Here is an 18,103-nt window from a genome sequence, read left to right as displayed (position 1 = left end):
AAATCAAGGTTTCCCTTCCTCTTTCTTTCTCTCTCTCTCTTTCCCCTTCCTCTCTCTAAAATCAATAAATAAAAAATTTTAAGAACATATCAAAGACACCCAAATTAAGGAAGACTCTACAAAATGGCTGGCCTCACGTCAAAATGTAGCTTGTGATCATTTCCCTTTAATAATGGGGGTGGGGGTGTGTGGAGATAAAATATTCAGGCAACAAACAAGCAAGGGCCCAAACACAGATCTTGAGACAAACTCATCAAGCAGCTCATTCAACAGCGCCCGCAGCATCAGGGTGGCACTGGCTCACCCAGGTGAGGCAGGGCCTCAACACCCATAGCTGCTGCCCCCAACTTCTCACAAAGCCGGGTGAAAGGAGGCCTGGCACCTTACTGGCTCTGCAACTGCCAGCTCATGAGAGGGTGAAGAGACCAGGCTGCCACAGGGCACTAATGGCAGCAGGCCTGTTTCTGAAAACCTGAAGTGAACATGAAACGTTTACACCCAGAAGCCATTTACATAGATGTAGAGAATCTGGGCCCAGTTACAGTGAAATCTCCAACGTGGACAAGAACCCAGGACGCCAACGTGTCAACTATCCACTCTGAAACTCTCAACTACAGACTTGAGGGCCAAGGGCTCCCTGCCTGGTAAGATGGAAGACAACGGCACAGCAATCCATCAGCATACAGACTCGAGTACTCGACCACTCCCGCAGGGTGAAAAGGCTTCCGTTGTGGGAGACAGACACCTCGGGACTTGGTTTGGCATGTTCAAACACCAGCATGCCAGGCACCCAGCATGAGACTGTGGAGACCAAGAAGTTGGAGTAAGACCCATGCCTTACTCGGAACACAAGTCTCTCTACTAAGAAGGGAGTCAGGTAGGTGATGGAGGGCAGGACCAGCGCTGAAAGGAAGGAGGAGGTGGGAAGCTGGTCAGGAAATGCTACACAGAGCAGATGATCTAAACATGAACTAGATAAGAGCTCCACAGTCTGGGAGGGGCCACGGAGCCCTGAGACGCAGAGGCCACACTGCAACCCAAGATGATGGCAGCCAACAAGGTTCTCGGATTCAGACCACCAACGGAGCCGAGTGTGTCCCCACCCCCGCTCTGCAGGTGGCACTGAGACACAACCCATGTGGCTGCCCTTACAGGGCTGACACAGTTCGGGTGGGAACCATTGCTACACACCACAGAGGTTCTGGGTGATGACTGGGCCCACTCCTGGGGAGAAATAAACCCTCCAATAACTGAGTCTTCAGCATCATTAAAGGAGCGGCTCCAGTGTGATGCAAGGTTTGACCTGCTGTAGATTTTTGAAATCTTCTCTTTGTAGCAGTTGCCCTACCCCCATTTTCCTCCCCCCCAATACAAAGAAACTATAAGAGAATTTAGAGCCTGACCTGCGGTGGCGCAGTGGGTAAAAGCATCGACCTGGAACACTGAGGTCGCTGGCCCAAAAGCCCGGGCTTGCCTGATCAAGGCACATATGGGAGTTGATGCTTCCTGCTCCTCCCTCCTTCTCTCTGTCTCTCTCTGTCTCTCTCTCTCTCTGTCTCCTCTCTCTAAAATGAATAAATAAAATCTAAAAATTAAAAAAAATTAAGAATTTAGAATTATATATATTTACTCCTTTTCTTCCATTTTCCACGCCTGAAAGACAAAGATTGTGGCTCTGAGATTTCAAAAATCTGTGTATCCTTAATTGCGGTCTACTACAATATGCCCAGACACACAACCTTCTTCACTCTAGGGTCAGCACTGGGAGCACCCCTAACCCAGCCGGGGCAGCGCCTGCCTCCCAGTCTCCTCTGAGCAAGGCAAACAGCCTGGGGAAAAGCTTCCCAGAGCCAACTAAACAAACTTCCCAAACATGATGGAGAAAAATAAATAAAACCAAGTGCTTTGAAAATGTTAAGAGAAAAGAAATAAGGGGGGAGGAGGGGAGAGGTGTAGTTTTCTATTTTTTTAATGCAAATCAATAGTTGGAAAGTGCTGAAAAAGTCTGAGCAGAATTTAGAAAGAGTCAGCTAACCTGAGCTGTTCAGCCCGCTAAACAATATACCAGAATGCAGGGGGTGCTGAGCAGGGAGCCGAGGGCTCCTCTAGCCCACCAGCACTCTCACCCCCAGGCCTGTGGGCACAAGCTCCTCCCCACAGGCCCCCACCCACCTGACCGGAATGCAGGGCGTGCTGAGCAGGGGGGCCGAGGGCTCCCCTAGCCCACCAGCACTCTCACCCCCAGGCCTGTGGGCACAAGCTCCTCCCCACAGGCCCCCACCCACCTGACCGGAATGCAGGGCGTGCTGAGCAGGGGAGCCGAGGGCTCCCCTAGCCCACCAGCACTCTCACCCCCAGGCCTGTGGGCACAAGCTCCTCCCCACAGGCCCCCACCCACCTGACCGGAATGCAGGGGGTGCTGAGCAGGGGTGCCGAGGGCTCCTCTAGCCCACCAGCACTCTCACCCCCAGGCCTGTGGGCACAAGCTCCTCCCCACAGGCCCTCACCCACCTGACCAGAATGCAGGGGGTGGGAGGGCAACCAGGCAAAGTCAGGAGAGGCCTCTCAAACTTCTCTACTACAAAACTACTACAAAAAATAAACTTATAGTGCCCCTTCTGGACTATGTCTTTGAACTTTAATATATACCAAAACATCTTTATATAGAATGTTTTGTTTATACAAAAAGCAAGCAACATTTACAATCTGATTTGAATGCTGACTTCCAGCTGGGAGGGGCGGGGCGTGGCGAGTGGCACCAGATGGTCAAGGGAGGCTCTGCACTGCCCTTACACAAAGGAGGGCTCCAATTACCCCTCGGCTCTGTGCCCCAAAGATGACCTTGCCAGCAGGCTCGGGGAGATGCCCGCAGCTGCCAGCCAAGGCAGCTTTCTCAGTGCCCAGACTCGCCTCTGAGATACCCCCAGTGCCCAGGTATACATGCTGTAACCTGCACACCTGACAGGGTAGGGCCCCAGGGCCAGGGCTGCCAGACCCGGTTAGAGTCGACAACCTTTAAAGAGGAAAGGAGGGTGACGACTGCAAAACCACAACAGACTGAAGAAGGTACTAGACAACAAGACAGGGCTTCTCAAACTTGAAAGTGCATGCAAATCACTTGGAAATCTTGTTAAAACATATTCTGATTCACAAACTGTAGGTGAGACATCCTCTGCCCCCAGATTATTCAGCTGAACTAGCTCCCAGGTGATACAACACTGCCCATGAGAGGCCTGTGGGCAGTGCTTTGAACAGTGAGGATGGAAGATGCGGAAGGGAAAAGCAAAAGCACTGGGGAAGGAAAGAGCCACTAAGGCAGGTCACGGGAGGAAAGCCTACCCATCTCTATCATGTGTTGACTTTCAGGGATGTATTCTGCTTTCCTGGAGGAATGCTTTAACTTTAGAGTTTCTTCATTACTTTAGTGCATCCCACTGGATTCCTATAGCTTTTTATTCCCATTTCACAGCTGTGGAAGCTATTCCAACCAAGTGATAAGGGAAGCTGGATTCGTGGCTCCTTGGGCATCTTCCCAGACCACAGGGCTCCTGTGACGCATAGCAGAAACACAGCCCAGAGCAGTGACACAGAGGCTGATCCTGACCCAGCAGAGGATGGAGGGTGGAGGCTGGGTGGGGGAGGCAGATAAAGGGCCAAATACCCACCCCTGAAGGGGCCCCAGTGAAAGGGTGGTTCCGCCTCCTGGAATCTGTAACAAAATACACAAAATTTATACCCAGGCCCTCAGAAGGATGAAAGGGGATCTTTAAGTACAGAGGGTAGGTATCTCTATCTTGGTTTTGTTTTTACTTTTAACATCCTGCCCTCACTTTGGCTGGAGGGAAAATAAAGAGCTTTTACTTCCTTCCCCTCAATTTTACCAGAATGGGAATGGGCACTTCCAAGAAAAGAGTCAGTGCCAAGATCTGAGGCAGCTGATTTATGGGTGGGCTCCTGGTGCCACACCCAGCCCCTGGGAACTGCCAGTGCGCATGCCTTAGGGTCAGGGTCAGGGTCAGGGTCAGAGAGGGTGGGTGTTGGGCAGATAAAATGTATTATGCTCACTTTGTTAAAGAAGGCGCTGCCCATGAGGAGGCCGTCGCCCAGGTGATATTAATGTGTGTTGAGAATCGTTGTAGCCTGGGGCTTGGTTTTGGGATGTGGGGTAGTACAATCCAATCATGCCTCAGAGAAGTTACTTTGTATTAGAGACTTCCCTATTTTGTATATTGGATTAAAGGTTTTGAATCTACACTATAAAATAGGGGCAGAAAGGAGCTTGGGCGCTTGGTTCCTGAGATTATCATTAGAAGAGAGAGCAGAGGAGAGCAGAGAAAGGCCACGTGGAGAAGGCCAGGAGAAGCAGCCAAGATGGCAGAGTGCTGAGTGAGATGCCAGTTTGTGTAGAGTTTGTATCTGGGATAAGGAAGGAGATGGAGAACTGAGGAAAATAAGGCTGGTGAGCTAGAAACCTTTGATTAAACTCGGATAAGTCAGTGGCTTTGTGAGCACTGAATGTGATTGGGTTTTGGAGCCCAGTGTGTGTTTTTACTTGCCTGCCGGGTGCAAGCTAGAATTAAAGACTATGGCCCACCAGTTTGTGGCTCCGCTGTTTCTTTACCGACTGTCCGAATCCTATGCGAACCTGCATGGGCTGGGCTGCTCTGATGCTGGCCCTGGCCCTGGCCCTGCCTGCTGGCTTTACAGTGGGCTTCCATGTGAACACTGCACACATCTGCAGAGGTGTCACTGCCACCACCAACCCCTCAAGAACCCGAGGAAAAAGTGACCCGGTAGCGATGCCCTGTTAATCTCACCTCTTTACACTGTTTTGAAAAGATACCCTGAGTTGACAAGAGGGGTTCAGGGTAGTAACCAACCATTTTGGAATTAGATTCATAGAACTGAAAGTCACACAGCTAAAAAGTTTCCAAAGTTCATCTAGGCAACCATTCCATTTTCCTGAGATCAACGCCCATGGAAATGAATTGCCAAGGTCACCTAGAGTCCAGTGACACAACCAAGACTCAATCCCAGACTTCTCCTTCCATGTGCTTTTCCAGAATACCAGGCTGCCTCAATCATGACCTTTGCCAACATCATCTGGGACCAACTACCTCCTAAAAACAATATCTATGTTTCAATGCATTTGACAGTGACTGAGTCCTTTTTGCTGAATCTTGTGAAACCTTTGTTGAAGTAAGGACACTTCAAGGGGCCACCTTGTCCAGGGCTGGGACTTGCTTTCTAATGTGTGAGACTTGCTAATGAGAGTCAGATAAGACAGTTGGGCTGATCTCAAGATGAATGGGTTTTGAAAGGGTACAATAAGAAACTAAACAGAAAAAGCAGGGCAAGCTCGAGTTTTCGTACAGCTTGATGTGAGAGGCAGGTAACTAAGACAGCCGGCTTGCAGCGTAGAAAGCAGGAGAGGGGTTGGGGCAGGCACACCTCCAGAAAGGGTGTGGTCCTCAGCTACACCTTCAACCTCACACTTGGGTGAAACTGGGCTCCTCCTGCCCATCAAAAACAAGGGGAGAAGAGAGACATTCCTACGCAAAGGGGCAGGGTCTGGTTCCTCTTGGTTCCTCTGTATATGTATGATGGGACCCATACAGAGACCAAAATCAAAAGAAATGGTTTTCCCATCCACACCAGCCATTGATGCTAACACTCTCCTGCACAGAAGTCCTGCAAAAGGATCAGGGAGTAGAAGTATATAATACTCACCTGGCAAGGGAGATGCCATGATCACGCAGGGAGTAGAAGAAGATCAGATTCTGTGCCTGGGAGTGCCTTGTTCTGCCAAAGACCAGAAGGCTACTGCTCCCAAGGCGCCTGTGCAGCTCCCGCTGTCCCTCACATCTCTCTCCTTTCTCCTATCCCCTCCCAAATTCTCCCTCTCTCTCACAGACACACCTTCAGTGGCCACAAACAGGTTAGACCTCTCTGTCCCACTGTACACGTAACCATCACTCTGATCCACAAAGAAAGCTAGACCCTCTCTAAACAAAGAGAAATCTTGGCGCCATTGGGGAGATGGGGTTAGAGCTGGGGGAAGCCAGGGTGCAGCCAGGGGACAGGACTTTGGCTCAGTGGAAAGATCTCTATCTCAAGGGCTTCTGCCAGTATTAGGAGACCGCCACTTGCTGCCTGCCCAGCCTGCCTGCCTGCCTGCGATTCAAGAGCCCAGAGATGGCAGAACAAAGGAATACGGCTGTGGCTCAGGCGGTGGGGGAGGTGACGAGCCAGGCTGCCAGCAAGCAGGCTTTTCTGCAGCTGAGTGTTCCAGTGAGGAACAGGGGACACTGAGCTGAACACTGAGGCACAAAGAAAAGTGGGGGCCTGCAAGACTTCTAACAACGCAGGCGCGTGCCTGGCCCCAGCCCAAGGGCGCAGCTGGGCCGGGACTGCTCAGGCAGAACCCACTCCCAAAGGCAGCCGGCAGGTGGCTGACAAGACAAGCACAGGACACTCCCGCCCCTTGCCCAGCTGCTCAGAACTCTTCCCCGGAAGGGTCCTGGTCACGGTGTGGGGTCTTGAAAGGGGATCTTTGACAGAGGTACCCAGAAGGACAGGGCCCCTCTTAACATTGGGGGGGGCATGAAGAGAGAGCAGGGCCCAGGGGCCCTGGAGTGGCTAAGATCCATCCACGAAAGGACTTTAGGCCCCTGCTGCCAGCAACAATAGCAACACTTGCCACCCCCTTTCCTCCTCCCCTTCCCCCAAAAAGATCCACAATGAGAGGCAGCAGGAAACCAGGGCAGAGCCCATGAATAGCTCCACTGTCAGTGCCCAGGCCCCACCTCCTCAGCCCACAGGTCAGTCCTCGCTGCCACCCACCACAATAGAAACCTCTGTGCTGCCAAAGCCCCAAGCCCACACAACAGAACTGAGAGCATGGGAAGCTCTGGATTTCTCACAGAGCAGCAAAAACAGCAATGATGGGAGAAACAGACTGGGGCACAGGCCTTAAACCCAGCAGGTCAAGGTCATCTCAGGCACCTTTCTGCTGGGGGTGAGGGTGGGGGAAAGTATCTCCACGGTTCTTGCCCTGCCCTGCCTTGCCCAGGTATGGGGCAGCTGGAGCCACACAGGAAAGACTATGGTCATCTCAGAGGCACACGGTGGCCACAAGGATGTGGGACTCCCAGGAGAATCCCAGCAGATGGCTCCACCACATGCCCTTGTTCATATGACTCCCTCCCATCGCCCAACCTTTCCCAAAAAGAAAGACTCATATGCCCTTATCCACCCCCACCCTCCCACCCCCGCTTCTGCTCTGAAAGGAAGCTGCCTGCTCAAAACAGAACACCCATCTACTACTTACACCAGGTGCCTCTACACAGGCTTTTACAATCAGGGTGGCCATCAGGCCCAAAGCAGCCTGCAGCTGTGCAAAGCCAGGGCTGCAGAGCAGGCAGGAGATGGAGGAATCTCACTACAATGCAAGGTCCAGTGAGGCCAGGACGGGAGGCCTGACCCTCACACCAACCCCTGAAACAGGGAGAATCTGCTCTGCTAAAAGCTGATTCCCAGTTCCAGCCTGTTTCTCAGCAAGACTCCCCCTCATGCTCTGCCCAAGTCCTGCAAACTCCTGCAGCGCTCGAACCCACACAGAGAAGCCTCCCTGTGGCCCATACCCTATCCGCCTCTTCACCCTCTTAGATCACAGTTTTGGGTACACGGGTCTCACGGCCCACAGGGCCGAGGGCTGCAAACAGGTGCTGCGGAGACTGGCTGACCTGAGCTGAAACAGAGCGTGTGGGAGCCAGCACACCAGCACCCACTGTCAGCCCTCCAGCTCGGGGCTCCAGCTGTACAAATACAAGATGCCCCTCCAAAAGGAAAACTCAGGAGCTATCGTTCTTCCTTTTGGAATCAAAACAGCATGTTTCTTTTCCTGTTAAGCACCCAATGCCTGGAATCCTCAGCTAGCCACCTCTACTATAGAGCTGTGAGCATGAGCCACAAAATACTGGAAGCAACTTCAATGTCTAGCAACAGGATGCTGATCAAGTGCATCACAGTTTACTACACAGAGGAATAGCATGCCAGTGTTCAAAAGAATGGCCCAAACTGTGTGTCTGCAATGGAGAAATCCCAAGATAAACTTTAGAGTAAAAATCAGTAAGTGCAGAACAGCATAATTAGGATACCAGCAAGGAAATAAACAAGAGCGAGGTACAGAGACCAAGCGGCCCACATCTGGGGAGGGGCCTCGGGAGCAGAACTGCGGGGTCAGGGACGGAAGCGTTCCTCTGCACTGTATATCTTTCTGTGTTTTACATCATGTATACATTCTAGTTCACATTTCAAATCCCTGAAGTTTGTGGCTTTTACCCTCTGCAAGCAGTGTCTGCCGTCTCTCTACAACAGGGAGCAGTGGGGGGAGGAGGGGAAGGAGGTACCAGCCTCCAGAGCAAAGACTTACCAACTCAGGTGCGCTAGCTAGTGCCTGGCTCACAACTCCTCCCCAAGTCCAAAAACACAAAGTTTTCTAAGAAGACCAAGAGCAAATTCTGACAAGGCAGATGGGAAACCTGAAGGTATTCCATGCAAACGACCATCTGTAGCCAGGTCCATGGGGAGACCGTAAGACTAGTTCTGTCTGGCAAGAGGGGTGGTGTTGAACTGCACACCCCCCAGGCCTCAGCAGGCACCCTCCTTGGGGCTCTCCAAGTCACTCGGGAGGCCAAGGCCCCAGTGTTCCAAGCCCATCCCAATGCCAGCAGCTAAAGAAAGCAACTGCCACAGATTTCTAGGCCTGGCCCAACTCCAAGGGCAAGCTAATAACAGTGTCTCCAAAATCCAAGCTCAAAACCCCAACCCCTTAACCACTAAACTCCACGTACCTTTCAGGAAATGGAAGCTGTAAAATTCAGTCACAAGATGGATTTGTGTATTTATTCCTTCTAAAGGGATGCACATATGTAGCTGAAAGCTTCCTTTAACAGACACATCAATAAGTACTCTGCACTCGAAGCACTGATGTATTTCCTCCCAGTGATTTTCCCTCTAAGGAACAATATAATAACCATCCATCTCTTTCCTGCTTATCTGGAGTATGACACATGCCTATTAGAACCAGGAATGGCCTGACCACTTGGGTGGGACCATTTGAGGGGCAGGGCGTGAGAATGGCTCTTCCTACCCAGCAGAACTCCCCAGTCCCGCTTCCCAGGCCACCACAGCAGGCACTAAGGTCTCCTAATAACCTCAAGCTCACAGACTGCCCAGACCACAGAGAAAGACTAGAAAAAGGAAGGCATGTGTTTGACTCACCTGTTCCATAGATGCTTTCTGGAGACTGCTCAATATTCAGTCAGAAACCCCCAAATTAAGAAGCACAGATGAGATTTCACAAGTGGAATCACACTGGCACATGGACCCCCTCATACATCAGCTGCCGGGACCAAGTCTGGCCCCCTCACAAGCCAGGTCCACTCCAGCTCAAAGCCCCCAGCTGCTCTTGCACAGAATCCTACTGAGACAGGATAAGAAGAAACTAGGGGCCCTGTCTGGGTATACAGTGGATAGAGCATCATGCCGGTGCACCAAGGTCAAGAGTTTGATTCCAGCTCAGGGCACATATGAGAAGCAACCAATGAGTGCACAACTAAATGGAATAACTAGGTACAAGAGCTAATGCTTCTCTCTCTCTCTTATCAATGGGAAATTTAAAAAAAAAAAAAAAGCAGCAGCAGCAGCAGCTAGGAAAATTCCTTGGCAAGAAGAATGGGGAAACAGACAAATAGCTAAATAAACTAACCAAGCAATTTACAGCCAGATGAGTGTCACCCCTTACAGATAACATCTCGGCCTCAGTTGTGTCTTGCCTGGGGGGAGTGGCTGATGCACCTGGCCCTGGGGCAGGCTGTCAGTGAAGAGAGACCATCAGTGGGGACCACAGCCTGAAGGTCACACCTGGAAATGATGAATACTTTTGTTAAAAATCTCCCCTAAACTCTCAGTCCTTAAAAATCTTCAAATAAAGTAGCCAACGCTCTCCCCTCCAGGAAGCACGCCTGCACCTTCCCCCTTCCCCTTTTCTGTCCCCTCCACATGCTGCGCATTTAAACTCTAAGGGGCCTCAAGAGACTTGCAACCAAGGGGGCAGTGAGCAGTGACAGTTTATCCCTGGCCAACCTCCTGAACCTGTCTCCCAGGACCCGTTTTCTCCGCTCATTTCTTTCCCATAAGGTTTCTAGAGAGGCAAGGAAGCCCCACCTAGGCTCTCTCCTATTGGTTCTTCTATTCTAGGCCCTTTCTTGCTTTACTGCCCCTAGTTTTAATAAACTTACACTTAAGATGACCTGGACTCGTGTTGTGAAGTCTTTCCTGCAAAAAGAAGTAAAAAACCCACAGACCCTAGTGTTGTAAGGTGCCAAAAGCTACAGAATTAATATTAATATTTTAGGAAGTTTAAAGAATATTTTGTTGGTTTGATCTCTGTACTTATGTGATTAGCATAAAACCAAGATGGCCAATGGCATTGTGTTGTAAATGCAGAAGAGGAAGGAGACTTGGATTCTCGGACATTTCCACCAAATCCTGCAACCCCTCAGGTGGCACCTGCCCAGCATCTCATCTGTCTTCCCACAGAGAAAGCTGCAGGCCCTGCCCAACCCCAGCTCTGCACCTGTGTGCACACCTCGCCCTCCTCCTGCTCCCTTGGGAACGAACGCCCCACGGCTACCACCAACTCTTTTATTAGCATGCACTCTCAAAACTTATCCGTGTTTATACAGTTACTTGTATTTCACAGGAAGCTGCTAGGACAACAGCAGAAAATGATAATGGTGGGCAGGATGGCTACACAGAGCCAGCTTCTGTTACCACCACTGTTCCCCTGCAGGAGTGGAAGCCAATAGAGCCTTTGGGAAACTGGAAGGACCCACCCCACCCCATCCCCTCCCACAGCCAACAGGTTTTCTTCACACACGTTTTTCTTACAACAGCGGGTGGCCTGGTTCCTCAAAACGCTGGCTGTTGAGACAGGAAGAGGAGAAACAGCAAACGGGGTCAATTGTGCATGTGAGCCAAGTAGAGAGCAGGGACAAAGGGAGAACCAGGAGGGCCTCAGGCATGGAGAGAGAACAAGGTTGGCTGGCACAGCGCTGGAGGCCTCAGCCAGAGGAAGGGAGGGGTAGGGGATCCAGCCAGACAGAAGGCCCCCCGCAAAGCACAGTCCAGGCAGGGGAAGAGATCCACCTCCCCAGCACCTCCCCCCTCTAGCTCAGACAATGAGTCCCTGGGGGTGGGGGGAGGGAGAGAGCCATCAAGTTGTCAGACAGGTTTGCCCAGAATAGGGAGAGCAGGAAACACAAGGCACAGAGGCCAAAGAAAGAGGGTTATTAAGCAGGGAGGAGAGTCCAGTCAAGTGGCTAGGGTCTGGCTCCCAACAGATCTGGCAACAGGAGCCCACACTGGTGGGCTGAGGGACCCGAGGCCCCAGGCCCGTGCTGAGTCCTGAGTACAGAGGGGCAGTCCAGTTAGCAGAGTGAGGGAGCCAAGGGACAAGGAGCCAGCAGATGCAGAAAAAAAAGGGACTAGGGTTTCCAGAAACCAGGAAGTGATGCCCACAGGCAGATAAAATGTATTATGCTCACTTTGTTAAAGATGGCGCTGCCCACGTGGAGGCCGTTGCCCAGGTGATATTAATGTGTGGGGTGGGCTGTGGGCAGGCAGAATCCTTGTAGCCTGGGGCTTGGTTTTGGGATTAAGCCTTTCCTACCCTTTTTGATGTGGGGTGGTACAATCCCATCATGCCCAAGATAAGTGACTTTGTATTAGAGACTTCCCTATTTTGTATATTGGATTAAAGGTTTTGATTTCTACACTATAAAACGGGGGCAGAATGGAAGCTTGCTATCTTGGTTCCTGAGATTAGCATTAGAAAGCAGGGAGCAGAGAAAGGCCACGTGGAGGAGGTCAGGAGAAGCAGCCAAGATGGAGGAGTGTTGAGTGAGAAGCCAGTTTGTGCAGAGTTTGTGCAGGGAGAAGGAAGGAGATGGGGAACAGAGGTGCATAAGTCTGATGAGCTAGAAACCTTTGATTCTAGGAAACTCGGCTAAGTCAGTAGCTTTGTGAGCACTGAATGTGAGTGGGTTTTGGAGCCCAGTGTGTGTTTTTACTTGCCCGCCGGGTGCAAGCTAGGATTAAAGATGACGGCCCATCAGGTTTTGGCTCCGTTGTTTCTTTACCAACTGTCCGAATCCCATGCGAACCTGCATGGGCCGGGCTGCTGTGATCATGGTGGTCCTGGCTATTGGCTTTACAACAGGCCAAAGCCTAACTTCTGGACACTGACAGTCATTCCTTGACCAAACTTCAGTCAGGCTTCTGAGCCCTCTGCTCAACTAGGCCCAAACTTGGGTGTGCGCCCTTGTAGAGTCTAGTTCTTAGCAAGAATCCTGCTTAAGTCAGTTTGGCCAGATTCCTCACCCTCCATTCTAAACACCCTCCTTATCTGACAAAACTTATCATTCTCCTAATGAATATCCCAGGTAACACCTGGTCACCCTAACCTGCCTAATATTAGGTTGAATAAGCAAAAAAACTGTTGAGTCAGCTAGCAAAGAATTACCCTCTCAGAAACTTCCATCCATTGACCCCACCACCCCATCCCACTCTGCTCCTTGGCTATAAATTCCTTTTTTTTTCCCTAATATTTTGAGCTGAGCCCAGTCTCTCTCCCCACTGCAAAACCCCATTGTAACAGCCCTTAGACCTATCACGATAGTCCTGAATAAAGTCTGTCTTACTGTTTTAACAAGTGTCAGAATAATTTTCTTTCATTATTATTTTTTTAAGATTTTATTTATTGATTTTACAGAGAGAGGGGAAGTGAGAATATCAACTCAGAGTTGCTTCACTTCAGTTGTTCATTGGTTGCTTGTGGTATGTGCTTTGACCAGGTAAACCCAGGGTTTTGAACCTGCAACCTCAGCATTCCAGGTCGATGCTTTCTCCACTGCACCACCACAGACCACGCCTAATTTTTTTCTTAATAGTACAGAGTTCCAAGTCTTCTCTGGACCCTTCCCCCAGAGTGTAAGAACCACACTGGAGATGGCCTCCCTCACCAAGCCCCAGGGACAAACCCTGTCTGCCTTGGCTAGGGGGTGCAGGGCTGAAACCAGACAGCTAAGCCACAGGCTAGTCAGACATTAGGGAGGTCACCTGGAGAGGAAATAGGGTCTCTTCACAGCAAGGGTTATTCAGTGGGCAACCAGAGCCTCTCCTTGGAGCAGCAGCTGGTGGCAGCAGCGGGAACGCACAGAAGGTCCTGGGCAGAGCTGAGTAGACACTCCAGGTCAGGGACCAAACCACTCCTGCTGCGAGAGTCACAGGACAGCCTGTACTGCTGCAGTAGGTGTGGGGGGCCCATCACCCCTCCCTGGGAGGCCCAAATCTGAAGCTCACATGGCTGTATTCCTTCTTTCCATTGACCACTTTCCAGTAAGCCCAGGTGTCCTGAGGTGGGCTTCCGAAGCTGGAAGCCAGAAGCCCACACCCTGCCTAGGCTCTGTCCTGGAAAATGCTGCTGCCTGACTCTCCCAGGCTCACCACTCAGACCCCAAGCTACAGATGCAAGAGATTCAGAAGATACTCCTCTCTTATAACTCCAGCTGCTGTGAAGGCCCCTCTCCTGGGTGTCAGGACTAGGAATTCCTCAAAGTCTGTTTTTGATGTTCTCCGGGCTCTCCAGAGCGGGTCAGCACAGGCCCAGCAGCTGGTACATATAGTTAGGGAAAGCCCAGAGAGGAGGCTCACCCAACCCCTCCTCAGGGCCACTCCTGCCCTGCCCCACCCCAAGCCTTGCCCAGACAGGGAAGCCCAGCCTCAGCTCCCCCAGATTCCAGGGACACTGAGTCTGAGGTAGCACCAAGTAGTCATCTCTTACCCAGGACCCCAGAGGCCTCTTCAGAGCCAATGGCTCTTAGCTACTCAGCACAGGCTGAGGGAGGAGTCGGTCCCTCCAGCTATCTAGCTGATGAACACCAGGGTTCTCCCTGGCTGCACAGAGAGGGGGCAGAACAGACCTCAAGAAGAAGTGAAGAGTTTAAACTCCAGCCTACCCAGACCCACTTAAGCTCAGACTACCAAGCCTACCGCCTCTAAAAGAAAAACCACAGCACTGCCTAGCCTGGCCCTGCCCCCCCCCAAATCCACCAAGCCCAAGAGTAGAGGAAGTAGGGTTCCCAGAAGCAGCTGCTGGCGAGCACTTCGCTGAGAGCCATCCGTGTGACGGCAGCGCCCAGTGTCAGGCCTAACCGGCAGCTCCAGATTCTGCTTCACCAGTCTGAAGTGTGTACTTCCGCTTCACAGTAACCCCAACCCCAGGAGAGGCAGGAAAGGACATATTCTGCCCACTATACAGATGAGAAAACCAAATGCAGGAGAAAAAAAGTCAATAAAAATCAAAGGCTTCTCTAGGTCACTCAGCTAGAAAGTAGACAAACCTCAAAAGACCTCACCACTATCCACTCTACAAGCTGAACAATGTTATTCATCCTCACGTGTAACTGGCCAAGGCACTGAACACTTCCCATTGGCCAGGCCCGTGCTGTTCCACACCTGCCCTATCTGAACCGAAAATAAATACACTGTTAAGGGATAAAGTGGATGTGGAGACATAATGAGCACCCCAAACAGATTCAGGCAGAGAGTGCACTGCTGTAATGGAGGCTAAGACAAACCAGCAATGCTGATTTTTGCTCACACTAAAGATTCTCAAAGCACTGGTCTACGCAATCTCCTGGGGACTCTCTGATGACCAACCAAGAATGTGACCACTGCTGTAGGCTACTGTCACCTCTCCCTCTATGCCAGACAGCCAACTAGAGGCCCTGAGGAAGGAGGAAACATAACTAAGGATACTGAGTTAACCACAAAGCAGAAGAAATTTAAGTCTCACCATCTCCACCAGTGTTCCCTGGCCCTGCTGGATGTCACCAGAAACCAAGCAAGTGACAAAGCACAAAAACAAGGTCCATAGGGTGGCCAGCTCTCTAACACCCTTCCAAGGGTGACTCAAGTGAAAAATGCAATTAACAAAGGGGTCCTACCCCTTCCACAGCCCAGAGAACCAGCCCAACCCCACTCTCAAGCCTGATCTGCCTGTGATTTCGACCTTTATTAACCTTCCATCTCTCCTTTCCACATCCCTAGGCCTACAAGCTCAAGCCCAGAGTCCCAAAAATGGAAGTGAAAGGACAAAGCCTGTAGGGATGCCTCCAAATGCTTCTGCTTCTAGGAAAGGTGACTACCCCTGCTGGCCACATACAGGTAGAGCAAGCTTCCCTTCCCATCTTTCAAGGCCACCAAGAAATGGAGATCATCACCCCAGTTCACAGCCCCAGGTTTGATAAGAATCCTTTACCTGGGACAAACCACTAGTCCTTGGGCCTACGAATGAATGAATGAGCAAAGTTAGACCCAAGGAACTCAAGTAATTTGCTCAGGGTCCAGGAGTAAGCTGCTTCTGCACACCACCTGTCACTACTGTAACATACATTCTTATCCACCACGCCTCTGCTGTTCAAATGTGGCACCCCAGTTCATCTCTGACCTCACAATCAATGTTCCTGGTGACACAGAAATGTTTAACACCCAAACCTTGGAAAGTCACAGTGTAAGGCAGGGGTCCCCAAACTTTTTACACAGGGGGCCAGTTCACTGTCCCTCAGACCGTTGGAGGGCCGGACTATAAAAAAACTATGAACAAATCCCTATGCACACTGCACATACCTTATTTTAAAGTAAAAAAAACAAAACAGGAACAAATACAATATTGAAAATAAAGAACAAGTCAATTTAAATCAACGAACTGACCAGTATTTCAATGGGAACTATGCTCCTCTCACTGACCACCAATGAAAGAGGTGCCCCTTCCAGAAGTGCGGCAGGGGCCAGATAAATGGCCTCAGGGGGCTGCATGTGGCCCGCGGGGCCGTAGTTTGGGAACCCCTGGTGTAAAGCATGATGGTAGCAGATGGTAAGCATTCATGATGTTCACCAAACGTTTCCAATTTTCTTCCCCTCTACACTTTGGAGGTAAGTATGGTCATATGACTACATTGGCCACTGAAATGCCACTTCGAAGTAGAAGTCAAGAGCAAGAGTGAGATTCATCATACTTTCTGTCCCTCTGTCCAAGTGACCAGGAATGCTGCGTCCCAGAGAACAACATAAAGCAGATATGCAATAGGTGTGGTGTAAGCAAGGAATAACCCTTTGTTGCTTTAAGACTCTGAAATTTGGGGAATGATACCATAGCAAACCCTGATCTCAACAGATACAGACAATGACTCACTCCCCAGTCTTCTATGCAGGGCAAGGCAGGTCTTCCCTTCCCCAGCCTTAGGGAGACAAAAGCTCCATCATCAGTCAGTTAGAGGAGTTCAGGAGCACCTGCTATGCCCCCAGACAGTTGAGATGCTTTCAGAGGTAGAGGATACAGGACATCTGCACTACAGAACTTGCTCATTCCCTACTTCCTCCATGGGCCAGGCTTATTCAGTGTCTTATCAACTTTAATCACTTCTGAGAAGAAAGCATTATCTAGCTTAGAAATGAGGAAACCAGGTTCATAATAAAACTTTAAGTAAATGACTCAGTGACCTTTCCAGGCCAGTTTCCTCATCTGTAAAATGGGACATTCATATATGATCTACCATACTCCGTCATTTCAAGGATTAAGAGAGTTAACACAAGTGAAGTTTCTAGGTTAGTGTTTGTTATAAGTCTCAACAAATGGTATTAGTAAATTCACTGTTACAAGACACTAAACCTTCCACATAACTATTGTAAGCTTGTCCATAATCTGCAGGAGATTTTAAACCCAGCAAAGGTTTACCCAGGACTGGCACAATGGCACTTTGTAAGCACTGCCAAACTGAATTCTACCTCAACTGAAGTTAAGCAACAAGTCAAATCTCTAAGGACTTGCTGGCCTAGAGTTAGGCCTTAGGAAATGTTTCCAGAGCCCAAGGCTTGCAGAACTCCCTGCTCCCTGACCTCCATGAAAACCTCACTGCCACCATGGACAGGCAGGCAGAGAAAGTAAGGCCTCCTTCCCTCCCACAAAGAGCATGAGCTTCGTCCTCCCACTCCCAAACATGGGAAGGAAGGCACCCTCACCACTCCCAAGAGATTAGCACAGTTGCCCAGCTAGTAAAAGAAGCACTTCCCAGGGCAGCCAACCCTCCTGCAGCACCTTCCTCTCCATGCCCTTTCTTCCTAGAAGCAGCCACAGACCCCCAGAAGTACCAGTGGGCTCAAACTTCAGTATGCCTAAGTGCTGCTACAAAGCTAAACCCTAGCTTAGTTCAGTAAACACTATGAGCATTGACTATGTGTCCAGCCTGGGCTCTAAGACCACACAGACCTTACAGCCAGCCAAGGAGCTGTGAGCCTGGAACAGGGCTTGCAAAAGCACCTGGCAACCTGGCACCCCAGAGTCTCAATCACACTTTGTTAAATGAATCGAAGATCATATCTGGTGACCCAGCAATGGGGTTCAGGGATGTGGGGATGAAGAGATCAAGAAATTCTCCAGCTAAAGTGGGGGTGGGGTGCAACAAAGATGAAGCAGTAAGAGGGAAAACCCCACTGGTAACCTGGGCTTCCAAGGCCTGTCTCCCAGACAGTATGGATCCTCAGGATAGAAAAAAAAGTGACAACTGACAGAGGAGCTCAAAGGGCATACAGGTGCACAATGGACGAGTATGGGCTTCATTCTGAGGGTGGCAGGGCCCAGGAGGATCCCTGAAAGGAGGGTGCCTCAGCCTCCCAAGGGGCTGGCTGAATGTAGAAGTGTGCAGGTGCAGGAGGTGCTGATGGCCTGGCCCCAGGTTTCTCTTCACAAACAGGGACCAGACCGAACCAAAGCACTCAGAAGGCACTAACTTGCCCTACTTTGAGGTCAAGGGGTAGAAGGAAGGCTACTATTTGAGGATTCCATCTCTGAATGCAGGAAGACCCCTAGAGAGCAGACCACAGGAGAGCACACCTGCAGAGGTTCCAATGCAATGCCCTGCATTCACTGCACAGGATGACTAGATGCCAGCAGATACCAGCGCCCAGGGACAGCCAG

The 18,103-nt window shown here is 50.6% G+C and overlaps 1 protein-coding gene across 3 annotated transcripts in view; it reads right to left on the bottom strand.

Moving 5' to 3' along the window:
- TSPAN14 (tetraspanin 14) overlaps window positions 1-18,103 on the bottom strand; it is a 77,135-nt gene that overhangs the window by 57,919 nt on the left and 1,113 nt on the right. Inside the window, exon 2 of one of the 3 annotated variants that reach the window (XM_066242872.1) lies at window positions 9,773-9,927. The exons of 1 other annotated variant lie outside the window; for it this stretch is intronic. The gene's annotated coding sequence lies outside the window, so the exon portion shown is untranslated. Of the gene's footprint in view, window positions 1-5,730; window positions 5,838-9,772; window positions 9,928-18,103 lie in introns of those variants that run through there. One more of the 3 variants, XM_066242873.1, reaches the window with a different exon arrangement.

The sequence above is a fragment of the Saccopteryx bilineata genome, chromosome 9 (assembly GCF_036850765.1).
Source record: "Saccopteryx bilineata isolate mSacBil1 chromosome 9, mSacBil1_pri_phased_curated, whole genome shotgun sequence".
Classification (NCBI taxonomy): domain Eukaryota; kingdom Metazoa; phylum Chordata; class Mammalia; order Chiroptera; family Emballonuridae; genus Saccopteryx; species Saccopteryx bilineata.
The sequence above is the reverse complement of the archived record's forward strand: the minus strand, read 5'-3'. Positions and strand labels throughout refer to the sequence as shown.